Raw genomic sequence first — 16,534 nt, 5'->3', positions numbered from 1 at the left:
TTTCAGCAGAAGATTCAACAAATTTATTAAGAGTATTGTGCACGTTGTCCTGCTCCATCAGAGTAGCAAATCAACTAAAATAACGGAAGGACCGCTTCCATTGTATGATGAACTTATCGGCTCTCAACGGAACTGTAGACTTTAATGGGTTCCGACGGTTTTCCGTCAGGGTGTCCATGATTTTACCAGAAATAATAGAGCAGCATACTTGCGTTCAGAGAGCCATAACTTTTTTATTTTCCGTCAACATGCAGGCTTGTCTTTTGTGGAGTGAGTTATATTTTTCAATGGCCCCATTTTGAGGAACATATAGTTTATTGATTACCTTTTTTTTTGGGAGGGAGTGGAAAAACAAAACAAAAGAAACAGCAATGCCACCATTATTTTTTGCATTTTAAAATTACGCCATTCACAGTGCAGTGCATATAACGTGTTACCTTCATTCTTTGGGTCAATACAATTATGGAGATACAAATATGTATAGGTTTTTTTAGGTTTTACTACTTTAGCACAACAAAAACTCTTTTAAAAGGAAATAATTTGTTTTTGCATCATCTCATTCCAAGAGCCGTAAGTTTTTTATTTTTCCGTCGATGTAGACATATATGGGCTTGTTTTTGAAGGACGAGATTAAGTTTTCATTGGTACTATTTTGGGGTACATGGGACTTGTTGATTAACTTTTATTAAAATTTTTGGGGATAGGAAAAAAAAAAAAAAAAAAAGATATTCCATCGTGGTTTTTTGCATTTTATTTTTACGCCGTTCACCATGTGCGTGTTACCTCTATTGTTCGGGTCGTTATGTTCGTGGCGATAGCAAATAATTATTATTTTTTTTTACACATTTTATAAAACATTTTTTTTTGTTATGCCGTCAAGTTTTTAAATATTTTTTTTTACATAAAATTATTTTATTAGTTCCACTAGGGGACTTCACTATGCGATCTTATGATTGCTTATATAATGCTTTGGTATACTTAGTATAGCAAAGCATTATTACCGGTCAGTGTAAAACTAGCAATCTATTAAGGCATGCCTTAACGGACATAAAGCAAAGGCAGGCCTGAGGGCATTTATTAGGCCGCCAGCTGCCATGGCAACCCGTGATCGCATTTGCAGGCCACCGATGAGCGACAGAGGGAGCTCCCTCCCTCTGTAAACTACTTAGATGCCACGTCTGCCACGGACGGCGGCATCTAAGGTGTTAAACAGCTGCATTCAGCATTAACTCTGATCAACAGCTGTTAGATCAAGAGCCTGGCTGTCAGACAGCAGTGCATCCGCTCCTCCCGGCACAAGCGGGTATTGGCAGTGTATTGTAATTTTTACAGAATACTGTTAAGCCCGGTCTCTGATGATCGCTGGTTCAAATTTCCTAGGGGGACTAATAAAAAAAAAATTGTAAAAAAGTAAAATGAAGTTTTTAGTAGTGAAAAAAAATAAAAAATGAATAAATATATACACACTACCGTTCAAAAGTTAAGGGTCACTTAGAAATGTCCTTATTTTTTAAAGAAAAGCAGTTTTTTTCAGTGAAGATAACATTAAATTAATCAGAAATACACTCTATACATTGTTAATGTGCTAAATGCCTATTCTAGCTGCAAACGTCTGGTTTTTAATGCAATATCTACATAGGTGTAGAGAGACCCATTTCCAGCAACCATCACTCCAGTGTTCTAATGGTACATTGTGTTTGCTAACTGTGTTAGAAGGCTAATGGTTGATTAGAAAACACTTGAAAACCCTTGTGCACTTATGTTAGCACCGCTATAAACAGTTTTGCTGTATAGAGGAGCTATAAAACGGACCTTCCTTTGAGCTAGTTGAGAATCTGGAGCATTACATTTGTGGGTTCGATTAAACTCTCAAAATGGCTAGAAAAAGAGAGCTTTCATGTGAAACTCGACAGTCTATTCTTGTTCTTAGAAATGAAGGCTATTCCATGCGAGAAATTGGCAAGAAACTGAAGATTTCCTACAACGGTGTGCACTACTCCCTTCAGAGGACAGCACAAACAGGCTCTAACCAGAGTAGAAAGAGAAGTGGGAGGCCCCGCTGCACAACTGAGCAACAAGACAAGTACAATAGAGTCTCTAGTTTGAGAAATAGACGCCTCACAGGTCCTCAACTGGCAGCTTCATTAAATAGTACCCGCAAAACGCCAGTGTCAACGTCTACAGTGAAGAGGCGACTCCGGGATGCTGGCCTTCAGGGCAGAGTGGCAAAGAAAAAGCCATATCTGAGACTGGCTAATAAAAGGAAAAGATTAATATGTGCAAAAGCAAAAGCACACAGACATTGGACAGAGGAAGATTGGAAAAAAGTGTTATGGACAGACGAATCGAAGTTTGACGTGTTTGGATCACACAGAAGAACATTTGTGAGACGCAGAACAACTGAAAAGATGCTGGAAGAGTGCCTGACGCCATCTGTCAAGCATGGTGGAGGTAATGTGATGGTCTGGGGTTGCTTTGGTGCTGGTAAAGTGGGAGATTTGTACAAGGTAAGGCCTCATTTACACGAGCGTGTGCGTTTTGCGCACGCAAAAAAACGCAGCGTTTGGCGTGCGCAATAGGCACTTGACAGCTCCGTGTGTCATCCGTGTATGATGTGCGGCTGCGTGATTTTCGTGCAGCCGCCATCATAGAGATGAGGCTAGTCGACGTCAGTCACTGTCCAGGGTGCTGAAAGAGTTAACTGATCGGCAGTAACTCTTTCAGCACCCTCGACAGTGAATTCCGATCACCATATCGAGTAACCTGTTTAAAAAAAAAGAGGTTCGTACTTACCGAGAACTTCCTGGCCATTGCCTTGGTGATGCGTCCTTGGTGACGCGCCTCTCTTGACATCTGGCCCCACCTCCCTGGATGACGCGGCAGTCCATGTGACCGCTGCAGCCTGTGATTGGCTTGTGATTGGTTGCAGCTGTCACTTGGACTGAATTGTCATCCCGGGAGGTCAGACTGGAGGAGGAAGCAGGGAGTTATCGGTAAGTCAGAACTTTTTTTTTTTACACGTTCACGTATATTGGGATCGGAAATCACTGTCTAGGGTGCTGAAACAGTTTAACTCTTTCAGCACCCTGGACAGTGACTGTCTACTGCCGGGTTCGGTCAAAACGAGTTCGGCCGAACCCGGTGAAGTTCGGTTCGGTCATCTCTAAGACACTCCGTTCGGATGTTTGTAAACAGAAAAGCACGTGGTGCTTTTCTGTTTACATTCAGTTTGACAGCTCTTGCGCGAATCACGCAGTTCGCACGGAAGTGCTTCCGTGCGACCTTCGTGGTTTTCACGCACCCATTGACTTCAATGGGTGCGTGATGCGCGAAAAACACAGATTTTTAGAACATGTCGTGAGTTTTTTTCAGCGCACTCACGCTGAGCAAAACTCACGGACTGTCTGCATGCCCCCATAGACTTGTATAGGTCCGTGCGACCCGCGTGAAAAGCACGCGAGTCGCACGGACGTATATCACGTTCGTGTAAATGAGGCCTAAAAGGGATTTTGAATAAGGAAGGCTATCACTCCATTTTGCAATGCCATGCCATACCCTGTGGACAGCGCTTGATTGGAGCCAATTTCATCCTACAACAGGACAATGACCCAAACAGCTCCAAATTATGCAAGAACTATTTAGGGAGGAAGCAGGCAGCTGGTATTCTATCTGTAATGGGGTGGCCAGCGCAGTCACCAGATCTCAACCCCATAGAGCTGTTGTGGGAGCAGCTTGACCGTATGGTACGCAAGAAGTGCCCATCAAGCCAATCCAACTTGTGGGAGGGCCTTCTGGAAGCATGGGGTGAAATTTCTCCCGATTACCTCAGCAAATTAACAGCTAGAATGCCAAAGGTCTGCAATGCTGTAATTGCTGCAAATGGAGCATTCTTTGACGAAAGCAAAGTTTGAAGGAGAAAATTATTATTTCAAATAAAAATCATTATTTCTAACCTTGTCAATGTCTTGACTATATTTTCTAGTCATTTTGCAACTCATTTGATAAATATGAGTGTGAGTTTTCATGGAAAACACAAAATTGTCTGGGTGACCCCAAACTTTTGAACGGTAGGGTGTGTGTATATATATATATATATATATATATATATATATATATATATATATATATATATAAAACACCTTTTCTCATTTTTCATCTTATGTAATGTAAAAAATAAACAATATTGGTATCACCGCGTCCATAAAAGTCTGAACTACTACAATATAACATTATTTAACCCAAACTGGTGAACACCGTAAAAACAATTAAAAAAAATGTAAACTGCCAGAATCAGAGTTTTTTGGTCACCTCCACGATAAAAAAAAAATAGAATAAGAAGTGATCAAAAAGTCGTATGCATCAAAAAATGGTACCAATAAAAACTACAGCTCGTCTTGCAAAAAAAAAAAGCTATGACTTTCAGAGTGGCGATACAAAAAAATATCTTTTTTAACAAATATTTTTTTCTTTGTAAAAGTAATAAAAAATATATTTAAAAAAATCGTATTGACCAGCAGAATAAAGTTAAGTGAAAGCCATAAAAAGAAAACCCCAAAAACCATGGAGAATTTTTTTGCAGTTTCTCAGTACATAAAGTGGTACTTTAACCCCTTCCCGACATCCGCTGTATATATACGGTGAACGTCGGGTGGGGGAGTATGGAGCGGGCTCACGGGCTGAGCCCGCTCCATAGAACGAGCGTGTCGGCTGTGTGACACAGCCTACACTTCCGGGTAGCGACCGTGGCATTTAAATGACAAAAATCATCAGGGGGCAACCCTGCAACGTTCCAACAGCCCCCCAGCCCCGCGATCAGGGGGTGCCGTTGGTTGGTATTGCAGCCTGGGGGCGTCCGGCATGGCTTCATAGGAGAGTGTCAGTATCACGATATACTGATATACAATAGTATTGTAGTAGATCATGCAAGCTATCCAGTGATCGCTGGTTCAAGTCCCATAGGGGGACAAGTGAAAAAAAGTAAAATAAATAAAGTTTTTTTTAATAAATGAATTTTTTTTTAAATTTAAATAGTAAAAAAAAAAAAACTTTACCCATTTTCCCTCAAGCACAATATATATATATATATATATATATATATATATATATATATATAAAAAATTAACATAACTGGTATTGACGCATCCTTAAAAGTCTGGACTATTACAAAATATCAATATTTAGTCCCCATGGTGAACGCCAAATTAAAACCGTCAGAATTGCTGTTTTGTGGTCCGAAAATGGCACTAATAGAAAACTACAGCTCACCCTGCAAAAAAGCCCTCATACCGCTCAATCGACGGAAAAAAAATAAAAAGTTATGGCTCTCAGAATATGGAGACAAAAGTCTAATTTTTTTTTACAATCAGATTTTTATTTGTAAAAGTAGTAAAACATAAAAATAACTATATAAACTTCGTATCACTGTAATCATATTGACCCAAAGAATAAAGTTAACATGCTGTTTTTACCACACAGTGAATTCTGTAAAAACAAAACCACCTAAAAGATTAAGGAATTGCTGTTTTTTTTCCTATTCCACCCCACAATTTTTTTTCCCAGTTTCCCACTGCATTATATGGTACAATAAATGGTGCAGTGAAAATCCACAACTCGTCCTGCAAAAAACAAGCCCTCACATGGCAATATTGATGGAAAAATAAAAAAGTTACGGCTTTTGGAAGTTGGGGAGGAAAAAACTAAAGTGAAAATCTGAAAAATGGATGCGGCGGGAAGGGGTTAAATGGTGCCAATAAAAACTGCAATTCCTTCCGCAGAAAATAAGCCTTTACACTGCTCCATTGATGTAAAAATAAAAAAGTTTTTGCTTTTGGAAGGTGTGGAGTGAAAAACAAATGAAAAAATTAAAAATGGCTTGGAGACATTAAGGGTTAAAGGAAACCTGTCTCGTTGAAAATGTAATCCACTCTGTAGGCAGCAAGTTATAGACCCAGAGTAGGTGAGCAGGTTGATGTATGTTTTTGTAGCAAAAGATTCAGTATAACTTGTAATTTATTAATTTAAACTTCTGTCCATTCTGGGCTTAGGAGTCCATTAGGCGGTCCTAAACAGGGATATACATCCTTTCCTGTATGAGTGTGAATACAAAGATAGCGGGCAATCAGTAATTAGGACCACCCACTGGACTCCTAAGCCTGGAATGAAGCCCATTAAATGAATAAATAACAAGTTATACTGAATGTTGCTGCCCACAGATTGGACTGCGGGTGACAGGTTACGTTTAATGATTCAGAATATCAATAATCAGACTGCAGACTACATTTTTGCAGGGCATAGACTGTCATCTAGGAAAAGTTATTGGATTTAGTGGTTAGTCCTTCTAAACACCTTCAGAAAATGGGAATACAAATCAATTATTAGGCCTGATTTACACGAGCGTAGTTCACGTCCGCGATATGCAAGTGAAAATCACGCGCATCGCACGGACCTATGTAACTCAATGGGGCCATTCAGACAGTGCGTGATTTTCACGCAGCGTGTGTCCACTGCGTAAAACTCACAACATGTCCTATACTTGAGCGTGTGTTGCGCATCACAACCCATTGAATTCAATGGGTACGTGAAAATCACACTCAGCACGCAGATGCACTTCCGTGTGCTGCGCGTGATTCGCGCAACAGTAGATCAAGAAATGAAGGCAAAAATAAAACCACCTCCTTCATTTCTTTTTCTAAACCTCAAAACTACGTGTCTAAGCGGTGGCATATGCGTGAAAATCACGCAGCCACGCAGCAAACACTTAAGACACACGGAACTGCAACGCGCAAAAAACGCAGCGTTTTTTTGCGAGCGCAAAACGCACACGTTTGTGTGAATTTCGCCTTATGTGTATGATCACTATCTCAGGCACGGTCTTGCCTAGGGCAGAGCCTCCTATCAGAAGTCTTTTGTTTATACAGAAAGTAAATTATCATAATAGCACAGCATACACAAGCTCATAATGTACCAGAAATACTTAAAAGCAATAATAGACCAATCTCAACACTTTTACTATTTCTCGTAATCCCTTGGGTTTTGAATCTATGTGGTTTTGCTGTGCATTCAAGTTCAGAGAAAGAGTAAGGGTATGTTCACACACAGTGGTTTCAGACGTGAGGATATGTTCACACGCACTGTTTTCAGATGTAAATCGGGCGTTGCACGCCTCGAATTACGCCTGAAAAAACGCCCCTAATACGCCTACAAACATCTGCCCATTGCTTTCAATGGGAATTACGATGTTCTGTTCCCACGAGCCTTTATTTTACGCGTCGGTGTCAAAATACGGCGCGTAAAATGACGGCTCGTCAAAAGAAGTGCAGGACACTTCTTGGGACGTTTTTGGATGCGTTTTTCATTGACTCCATTGAAAAACAGCTCCAAAAACGGCCGAGTTGTTAAAAAAAACGGCCGAAAACAGCTCCGTATTTTCAGATGTTTTTGGTCACTGCGTGTGAACATACCCTAAAGGTATGTGCACACGATGAGAGGATTTTACGGCTGAAATGACACTGTTTTCAGGAGAAAACAGCTGCCTCGTTTCAGCCGTAATTTCTCCTCCTCGTATTATGCGAGGTGTCTGTGACGCCCGTAATCTTGAGCTGCTCTTCATTGAGTTCAATGAAGAACGGCTCAAATTACGTTGCAAAGAAGTGCCCTGCACTTCTTTGCCGAGGCAGTCGATTTACGTGTCGTCGTTTGACAGCTGTCAAACGACGAAGCGTAAATTACAGGTTGTCTGCACAGTACGTCGGCAAACCCATTCAAATGAATGGGCAGATGTTTGCCGACGTATTGTAGCCCTATTTTCAGACGTAAAACGAGGCATAATACGCCTCGTTTACGTCTGAAAATAGGTCGTGTGAACCCAGTCTAAGGAGTAACAGAAGACATTTAGGAACTGTCAAAGTTTAGATCCAAATAAGTGGATACAATTCTGAGAGTACTGGCAGGACCGTAGTGGGAGGGATGGCAACGGTTTATTCTACCGAACAGTAGCAGCAAGAGAAAACACCTGGCGCTAGACTAGAATTGGAGACACTTTACACAGTGATCCACAATCCTAGTATCACATCTGCCACCTTTTTGGATCATTCTAAAAAATTAAGAAGCCATAGAATGGAGTTCACGGAATAAACATTGATCAAAGTGATTTGTAATAAAAGTATACATCCAGCCAAAAAAAGAAATTAACTATGCCATGGAATTTTTGTGTAGTAGTTGTGCGTTCTTTCTGCTACAAGTTTAACCAATTGTGCTCCAGACATTTCCTGCCTTCAGTTTATAACATAGGAAATATTTTTTTGTTACCCATTTGACTTCTCAGGGAACAGCCTTAGGTAAGGCCACACAAAGCGGCCTTGACACGGCCAACAACCGCACCGTCACCTTGTTCAGTGCGGTTTTCAAATACGTTGTTTAATGGCCGCACATTGTCGGTTAAAATGGCCCTTTGGGTATGTTCACACGGCCAAATTTCAGACGTATACGAGGCGTATTTTGCCTCGTTTTACGTCTGAAAATAGGGCTACAATACGTCGGCAAACATCTGCCCATTCATTTGCCGACGTACTGTGCAGACGACCTGTTATTTACGCGTCGTCGTTTGACAGCTGTCAAACGACGACGCGTAAAAATACAGCCTCGTCAAAAGAAGTGCAGGGCACTTCTTTGGACGTTTTTGGAGCTGTTTTCTCATAGACTCCAATGAAAACAGCTCCAAAAACGGACGTAAAAAACGCCGCGAAAACGGCGTGAAAACGCCGCGAAAAATGCGAGTTGGTAAAAAATCGTCTGAAAAGCAGGGTCTGTTTTCCCTTGAAAACAGCTCTGGATTTTCAGACGTTTTTGTTGACTACGTGTGAACATACCCTTAATCTGCAAAATCGTTCGGCCATTAATTAATACACCCTTTGTGGCCGCACGATTTTGCAGGTAAAGGGCTGATTTACCCACAATAACGTGCGGCCATTAATGAGGTGTTTGACAGCCGCGCCAAACATGGTAATTGCACAATGTACTGTGCCAACGGTCATTTTTTTTACGCTCCGCTGTCAAAAGACGGCGCGTAAAAAAGACGCCCTCGTCAAAGAAGTGCCTGTCACTTCTTGGGACGTAATTGGAGCCGTTTTCCATTGACTGCATAGAAAAACAGCTCCAATTACGTCCGTAATGGACGCTGCGAAAAACGCCTGCACTTGCCATTACGTCTGAAATTCAGGAGCTATTTTCTCCTGAAAACAGCTCCGGAATTTCAGGCGTATCGGACGTGTACGTGTGACTGTACCCTTACCCTAAAAGTCTTTCATTGAGACAGCCCTCTCACTGGGTCAATTACTGACTGAATCTATGCCAGTGTCACAGAAATCCATGCACCCGCTGCAAACCCATTTAGATAAATTAATAGATTTTCAACACCTTGACAAAAGAGGACAAGTTAAGGACTATATACTGGTGATATTTTCATTTCAGGAGGAGGTTTTCTGTAACTTTGAAATAAACTATGTACCGCACATAAAGACAAATTGGAATATCACCTCATTTTGACAATTTATAATATAGTGCATTTTGAAAATGTAGTCGCCTATTTCTTTTGCATGTTACTATGTTTAGCCAAACAGGGCCACCTTTGTGTTGTGATATCCTGTTTTATAGCCCATGGAGATAAGGTTAGGCAGGATTAGGAGTTGTTTTTATAATATGAAACTGGGACAGGTGTTTCTACTACAGGCCAAGAATCTGCCTTCAAGTGGAAAGTTCATGAGAGGCGACCATTGGTCCTCAGCAGTTCTTATGTTTCCGGTGTTTCGGTAGCACTATGTAAACAGACAAAAGACTTACTATGTTATTGCCTTTATCTCTATACTGCAGTTTACAGCACCACTGACATTACTGAACACTGTTTATACTGGCTAACAAAACACTTCCTTAGGCCTTATTCACACGACAGGGTCCGAGTGTCGGCCGATAAAATAGGCCGTTTTGAGCAGTTTTTCCCGGCCGGTTTGCATCCGTTCCGATTCCGTTCTGGGCCGTGTTGCCGTTTTTAACGGCCGATTTTGACCCGTTTTGCATCCGTTTTTTTCCCTGTCCGTTTTAAAAATCGGATGAATTTGATTAGCAAATTTTTGCCACACACTTCCCTCTGTAGATGCCACACACTGCCCCCTGTAGGTAGTGCCACACAGCCCCCCTGTAGGTAGTGCCACACAGCCCCCCTGTAGGTAGTGCCACACAGCCCCCCTGTAGGTAGTGCCACACAGCCCCCCTGTAGGTAGTGCCATACAGCCCCCCTGTAGGTAGTGCCACACAGCCCCCCTGTAGGTAGTGGCACACAGCCCCCTGTAGGTAGTGGCACACAGCACCCCCCCCCCCCCCATAGATGACACCCTCCCACCTGTCTGTAGATAGCACCACCATTCCAGGAGAAGTCCCTGACTTCAATGTCCTTCCGAAGTGCCTAACGTGCCACATCGCCGGGGATTCCGCTTCAGAAGTCTCTGACTTCACTGTGTCCATATATGGACACAGTGACGTCAGGGACTTCTGCTGGAGCGGAATCCCCAATCCCTGGGCACAGCCTTTCCGAAGCTGTGGCCGGTGAATGGGGATTCCGCTCCTACAGGGAGCAAAAAAAATACCCTCCTCTACGTCCTCACATGCACTTCGCACTGTGAGGAGGAGAAGGAGAGCGCGAGCGACGGAAGACACACGGCCGTCACTTGGAGCACATTCAAGTGATGGCCGTGTTTTACCCGGCCCCATAGACTTCTATGGGAGCCAGGCGGCCGGGAGAACGGACGAAAATAGGGCATGTCCCATTTTTTGACGGCCAGGTTTCCCGGGCCGTCAAAAAATCGGTCGTGTGAATAGCCCCATTAGGGGTCTATTGTTCCTACTGCAGCCGTGTGACGGACGTTTTTTGACTTGACGTCACACGGCCGGGAAATCCTTTTGTGTGCATAAAGGCTAAGGCCGCTTTCAGCCAAGCGTAAAGGCTAGTTTACACTGGCAGATTTGGGCCCATAATGAGCGCCAATAATAAGTTAACCATGGCGAATGTAAACTCCGTATGGACAAATGATCGTAAATATGATTGTTTGGTCGCTGTGAAGTTCACATATTGTCAGCAGCACATCTCCGGTTTACAGAGGGAGATATAATGCTGAGGGCTTATTCAGACGAACGGGATATACGTCCGTCGCACGGACATATATTAGTCTATGGGGCCGTGCAGACAGTTGCGTGATTTTTACGCAGCGTGAGTCCGCTGTGAAAAAGTCACGACATGTCCGTTCTTTGTGCGTATTTCGCTCATCAAGCACCCATTGAAGTCAATGGGTGCGTGAAAATTACGCGCACCACACGGAAGCACTTCCGTGGGACGAGCGTGATTCGATCAACAGCTGTCAAACTATGAATGAAAACAAAAAAGCACCACGTGCTTTTCGGTTTACAGACATCCAAACGGAGTGTCATAATGATGGCGCAATGATAATAATCACGCAGCCGCGTATCATACGGGGCTGACACACGGAGCTGTTAAGTGCCTTTTGCGCATGCAAAACGCTGCGTTTTTTGCGTGCGCAAAATGCACACGCTCGTGTAAATCCGCCCTAACAACGATTTTTAAGACTACATAAAAAATGCGAACAACCGTTGAACGCTCGTTCACACATTCGTTGGCCCGTGTAAATGTATTTTGCTTCAGTATTGTAAGCCAAAACAAGGAGTGGGACCAAACCACTGAAGAGGTTCTAATTTCCATTACACTTTTCCTGTGTAGGTTCCACTTCGAGTTTGGGTTTACAAATACTGAAGCAAAATACTGTTTAAAATACTGCCGAGTGAATGAGGCCTAACACGGACAATTTAACTTTTTTTGTGCTCTGTGGGCTAAATGGAGCTAAAATATGTTCAGACCATTCCCGGAAACACGTTCAACAAGAAGCAGGTGACAGTTAACTGTGGTGATTGATTACTTTGCAGAAGTGCTAGGGGTTGCAGTTGATAACACAACATTAGAACTTCCATACCTAAGGCCTGCTTAGTCTCCATTAACCCCTTCACGGTATCCGCCGTATATATACTTTGGGTGTGGGAGGGGGGGTAAAGAGCAGATTCACCCGCTCCAAAGGTATATTACAGCCGACACTTCACTGCAATGAGCGGGATCCCGCTTGTATAACCGTCCAACACGAATGTGGGGTGCAAATGGTTGTTATTGCAGCCTGGGGGCTAAATGAAGGCGCCCAGGTCTGCCATCTCTATGCTCCTACTAACCCCTTCCCGACATCCACCGTATATATACGGCGCACATCGGGTTGGGGAGTAAGGAGCAGGCTCACAGACTGAGCCCGCTCCATAGAACGAGCGTGTACAGCCAATCCTGCAATGTAATGAGCTGGATCCCGCTGAAACGTGATCCCGCTTGTTTAACCCGTTAAATGCTGTGGTCAATAGCGACCGCGGCATTTAAATGGCTAGAAACCCTGCAACAGCCCCCCTGTGACACGATCATTGGGTGCCGTTGGTTGGCATGACGGTCTGGGGGCCCCCAGGTCTGCCATCTGTGTACTCCCATGAAGCCCCTCTCATAGGAGAGTGTCAGTATCACGATATACTGCAATACATTAGTAGTATACATGAGCATTGCAGTATATCATGAAAGTGATCAAATGATCGCTGGTTCAGGTCCCCTAGGGGAACAAGTAAAAAACTGTAAAATAAAAAAATATATATATATATATATACATACACACACACACACACATATATATACACACACACACACACACACACACACACACACACACTACCGTTCAAAACCCGAAAGTACCAATAGAATCTACAGCTCGCCCTGTAAAACATAAGCCCTCATACCTCTCAATCGACTTAAAAATAAAAAAGTTATGTCTCTCAGCACGTACATCGGGAGCTTGTACACGCTAAAAGTAAACAAAAAACGTGATGTGAAGAGGACCTAATACGTATAAGCCTGCATGTTATTTCATTTTAATGAAACATTCCTCAACTCACATCGGGGGGAAAAGAGGATGCAGCTGTACCACATTTTGTAATTTCTATATTGTGTATAAAATTTGTGAAAGAGCCAAAGGCCACGTTCACACAACGGAAAATTTATGCGGATTCTGACACAATTCCGCTTGTAAAAAGTCTCCCATTGCTTTCAATTTTCAGCAGCCGGGATTGCGAACCCAAAAGCAGTGTTGGGTAGTCACACACAGATAATCCCCATTGAATGGAGCTAATCTGAATGCAAAAACTTGTCTGTTTGTACTGCAAAACGCGGCAGAAATCCGAGGGTCAGACTCAGATTTCTGCCGCAAAATCTCAGCCAAATCCAGTTTGGATTTTTCTCAGGAAAAATCTGTCATGTGAACATAGCCAAAGGGATTAAAATATATGTTTCTACCTATTCCCTGGCGTGTGCGGTTGCCAGTGACAGCAGGCAGATTCTTGGGCACTGCATGATTATTTGTTCAACAGCAATTATAAGGAATCGGGAAACAGACAATCCGGGGTGCTTATGCCAGTTTATGTTCGCTATGTAGCTTCATTCAACACAGAAAAAGAGGCGGCATATAAACCCTCTTAGCACATTTGATTGGCTTAGACAGCACACTAATTTGCATAATATACATTTGTTAAAGAAATAGAACTCGTTAATGTGCATATGACGTCTCACTTGTACATGCAAACATTAACTACTATTTATTAGGGCTTCTTATGAGTGCCCCCACGTTAATGGGCCTGATAGTGACAAGTGCATCTTAATGGCCTCGGTAGTAAGGCACGGTGCCAGTGACTAAAGTGTTAACACTTCAAAACACTGTGGGTGACTACATAATAAAGGAGGTATGCATTGGTAATAAAATCCTGTAGTAACATATGCAAATGTGATGATGTCATAAATATGTATGATTATGACAAAGAACAAACAAAACAAGACTCCATAAAAGAAGGGCATACTGCCATGATCAGTGCCGTATTTGATGCGACTGGAGAGCTTAAGCAGGACTACCTAACAAAGGGCGTGCGTACCTTGATATCATTTGAAGATTCTAGCAGGAAATCACTCCATCATCACAGTGAAGCCATTCTCTTTACAGGGGTTGTCTGCCATGAAGAAGGGTTTTCCAGCAAGGGATCCTCCTCTTTTAGTCAGAGCGGAGAGAGCCCCTACAAAGAGCTGATCTCCCTCTAGAGGACGACACCTCTATGTATGTGGCATGAAGAGGCTACATTTGCCCTAACCTTGTTTAACCCCTTAACGACCACCCACCGTCTTTTGACGGCAGGTGGTGCAGGTGCTTTTTCTACAGTGACGTCTTTTGGCGTCGCTATAGAAGAGGCTAAGCGCTTCTGTGAGCTGATGAGCGCTCATCCTCTAAGCAGGAGCAGTAACTTACATCTCCTGATCTTAGAGAAGCCTCCTGAACACAGTTGCATCCGAAAACATTCCGACCGAGGCTGTTTAACCCTTTGATCGCTTCGAACCATGACATGATCAAAAGGGTACTCCCCTCTTGGATCGCATCACTGGAAACCCGGTGACGTGATCAAAGACCAGGGAATCCCTCTACAGTCAGCCCTGGGGACCTAGGAAGGACCCCATGGCAGTCTGTTCCATTTGCCTGCTGTTAGAGCATACTATGTGCCGCCCTAACAGCAGCCTGTGTCATAGTGACACAGAAGATCATGTATTAGCATACAAGAGTATGCCAATACATTAGAAGTAAAAAATAAAGTTTTAAGTAAAGTTATCCCTTAGGCCCCATTGCACACGAACGTGTTTTTGCGTCCGCAATTCACCCGCAAATCTGCGGGTGTATTGCGATCCCATTCATTTCTATGGGCCCATGAACACGACCATGGTTTCCACGGTCCGTGCATTGCCTGGGAGCCTGGACCACAAAAAGATAGGACATGTCTTATTACGGCCGTAATTTGCGGTCCAGGCTCATAGAAATTAATGCAATTAATTTGCGGTTTGCAGGCGGCCCGCAAGTGGCACTCCGTGGCTATCCGAGCCGCAAATTATAGGCCAGGCACACCACTACGTTTGTGTGAATGCGCCCTTAACGGGATTTAAATAATACATTTTTAAAAAATGTCACATAAAAAATCCTTATTTTGCATAAAATATATTTTATTGCCCATACATTACATAAAAACAAACAAACTACACATATTAGGTATCTAGACGACCGTAATAACCTAAGTAATTAAACAGGTTAATTAGCGTGAATAGGATAAAAAAAAAAACTATGCAGAGAAATCGCTTTATCCTATATTCACAGTGAATTTTTTCTAAAAAGCGCGCAAAATAGTGAATAAAACAATTTCTCCCACATAAAACAAGGCCTCATTCAGCCACGCCGATGGGAAAAAAAAACAAAAAAAAAAAGTCATGGCTGATGAAAGACAGAAGCAAAAACTGAAAAATTTAGCTGGTTATTAAGGCCTTTTCAAGCCCTGTCATTAAGGGGTTAATACGATAACAGTTTTTTACCTATTTATTTAACAGTATAGCCTGTAAAACTATTATAACTACTAATAATAAATAAATATACACTACCGTTCAAAAGTTTGGGGTCACCCAGACAATTGTGTTTTCCATGAAAACTCACACTTATATTTATCAAATGAGTTGCAAAATGATTAGAAAATATAGTCAAGACATTGACAAGGTTAGAAATAATGATTTTTATTTGAAATAATTTTCTCCTTCAAACTTTGCTTTCGTCAAAGAATGCTCCATTTGCAGCAATTACAGCATTGCAGACCTTTGGCATTCTAGCTGTTAATTTGCTGAGGTAATCGGGAGAAATGTCACCCCATGCTTCCAGAAGCCCCTCCCACAAGTTGGATTGGCTTGATGGGCACTTCTTGCGTACCATACGGTCAAGCTGCTCCCACAACAGCTCTATGGGGTTGAGATCTGGTGACTGCGCTGGCCACCCCATTACAGATAGAATACCAGCTGTCTGCTTCTTCCCTAAATAGTTCTTGCATAATTTGGAGGTGTGCTTTGGGTCATTGTCCTGTTGTAGGATGAAATTGGCTCCAATCATGCACTGTACACAGGGTATGGCATGGCGTTGCAAAATGGAGTGATAGCCTTCATTATTCAAAAAAATTTTTACCCATTCAAAAAACCTGTTCAACTTAGGGCTTGTCCACACACAACGGAAATACTGCAGAAAATGCCTGCAGCAATTCCATTAAAAAATTCCACTGCGGCAAAAACGCACCATTTCCTGCGTTTTTTACGGCAGAAAAAGGTGAGTATTTTGCTGCGTTTTTCACAATGCAAGGAGATGGTGACATCTCCTCTGAAAAACGCAGCAATTCTGTCCACATTCCGCAGAAGGAATTTACATGTTGCGGTCCGTAAAATATGCACCGCAGGTCAATTTCTGCTCTGAATTTTTACGCATCGTGTGGATGAGATTTGTTAAATCTCATCCGCTATGCTGCTACTGTATTCTGCTGCGTTTTTTCCATCCAAAAT

General features: G+C 42.5%; 1 protein-coding gene across 1 annotated transcript in view; it reads right to left on the bottom strand.

Annotated features, from left to right (window-relative positions):
• The window catches only part of USP13 (ubiquitin specific peptidase 13), a 117,094-nt gene that overhangs the window by 72,032 nt on the left and 28,528 nt on the right, over window positions 1-16,534 (bottom strand). The window lies entirely within an intron of this gene.

Source organism: Rhinoderma darwinii, chromosome 4 (assembly GCF_050947455.1).
Source record: "Rhinoderma darwinii isolate aRhiDar2 chromosome 4, aRhiDar2.hap1, whole genome shotgun sequence".
Classification (NCBI taxonomy): domain Eukaryota; kingdom Metazoa; phylum Chordata; class Amphibia; order Anura; family Rhinodermatidae; genus Rhinoderma; species Rhinoderma darwinii.
The sequence above is the reverse complement of the archived record's forward strand: the minus strand, read 5'-3'. Positions and strand labels throughout refer to the sequence as shown.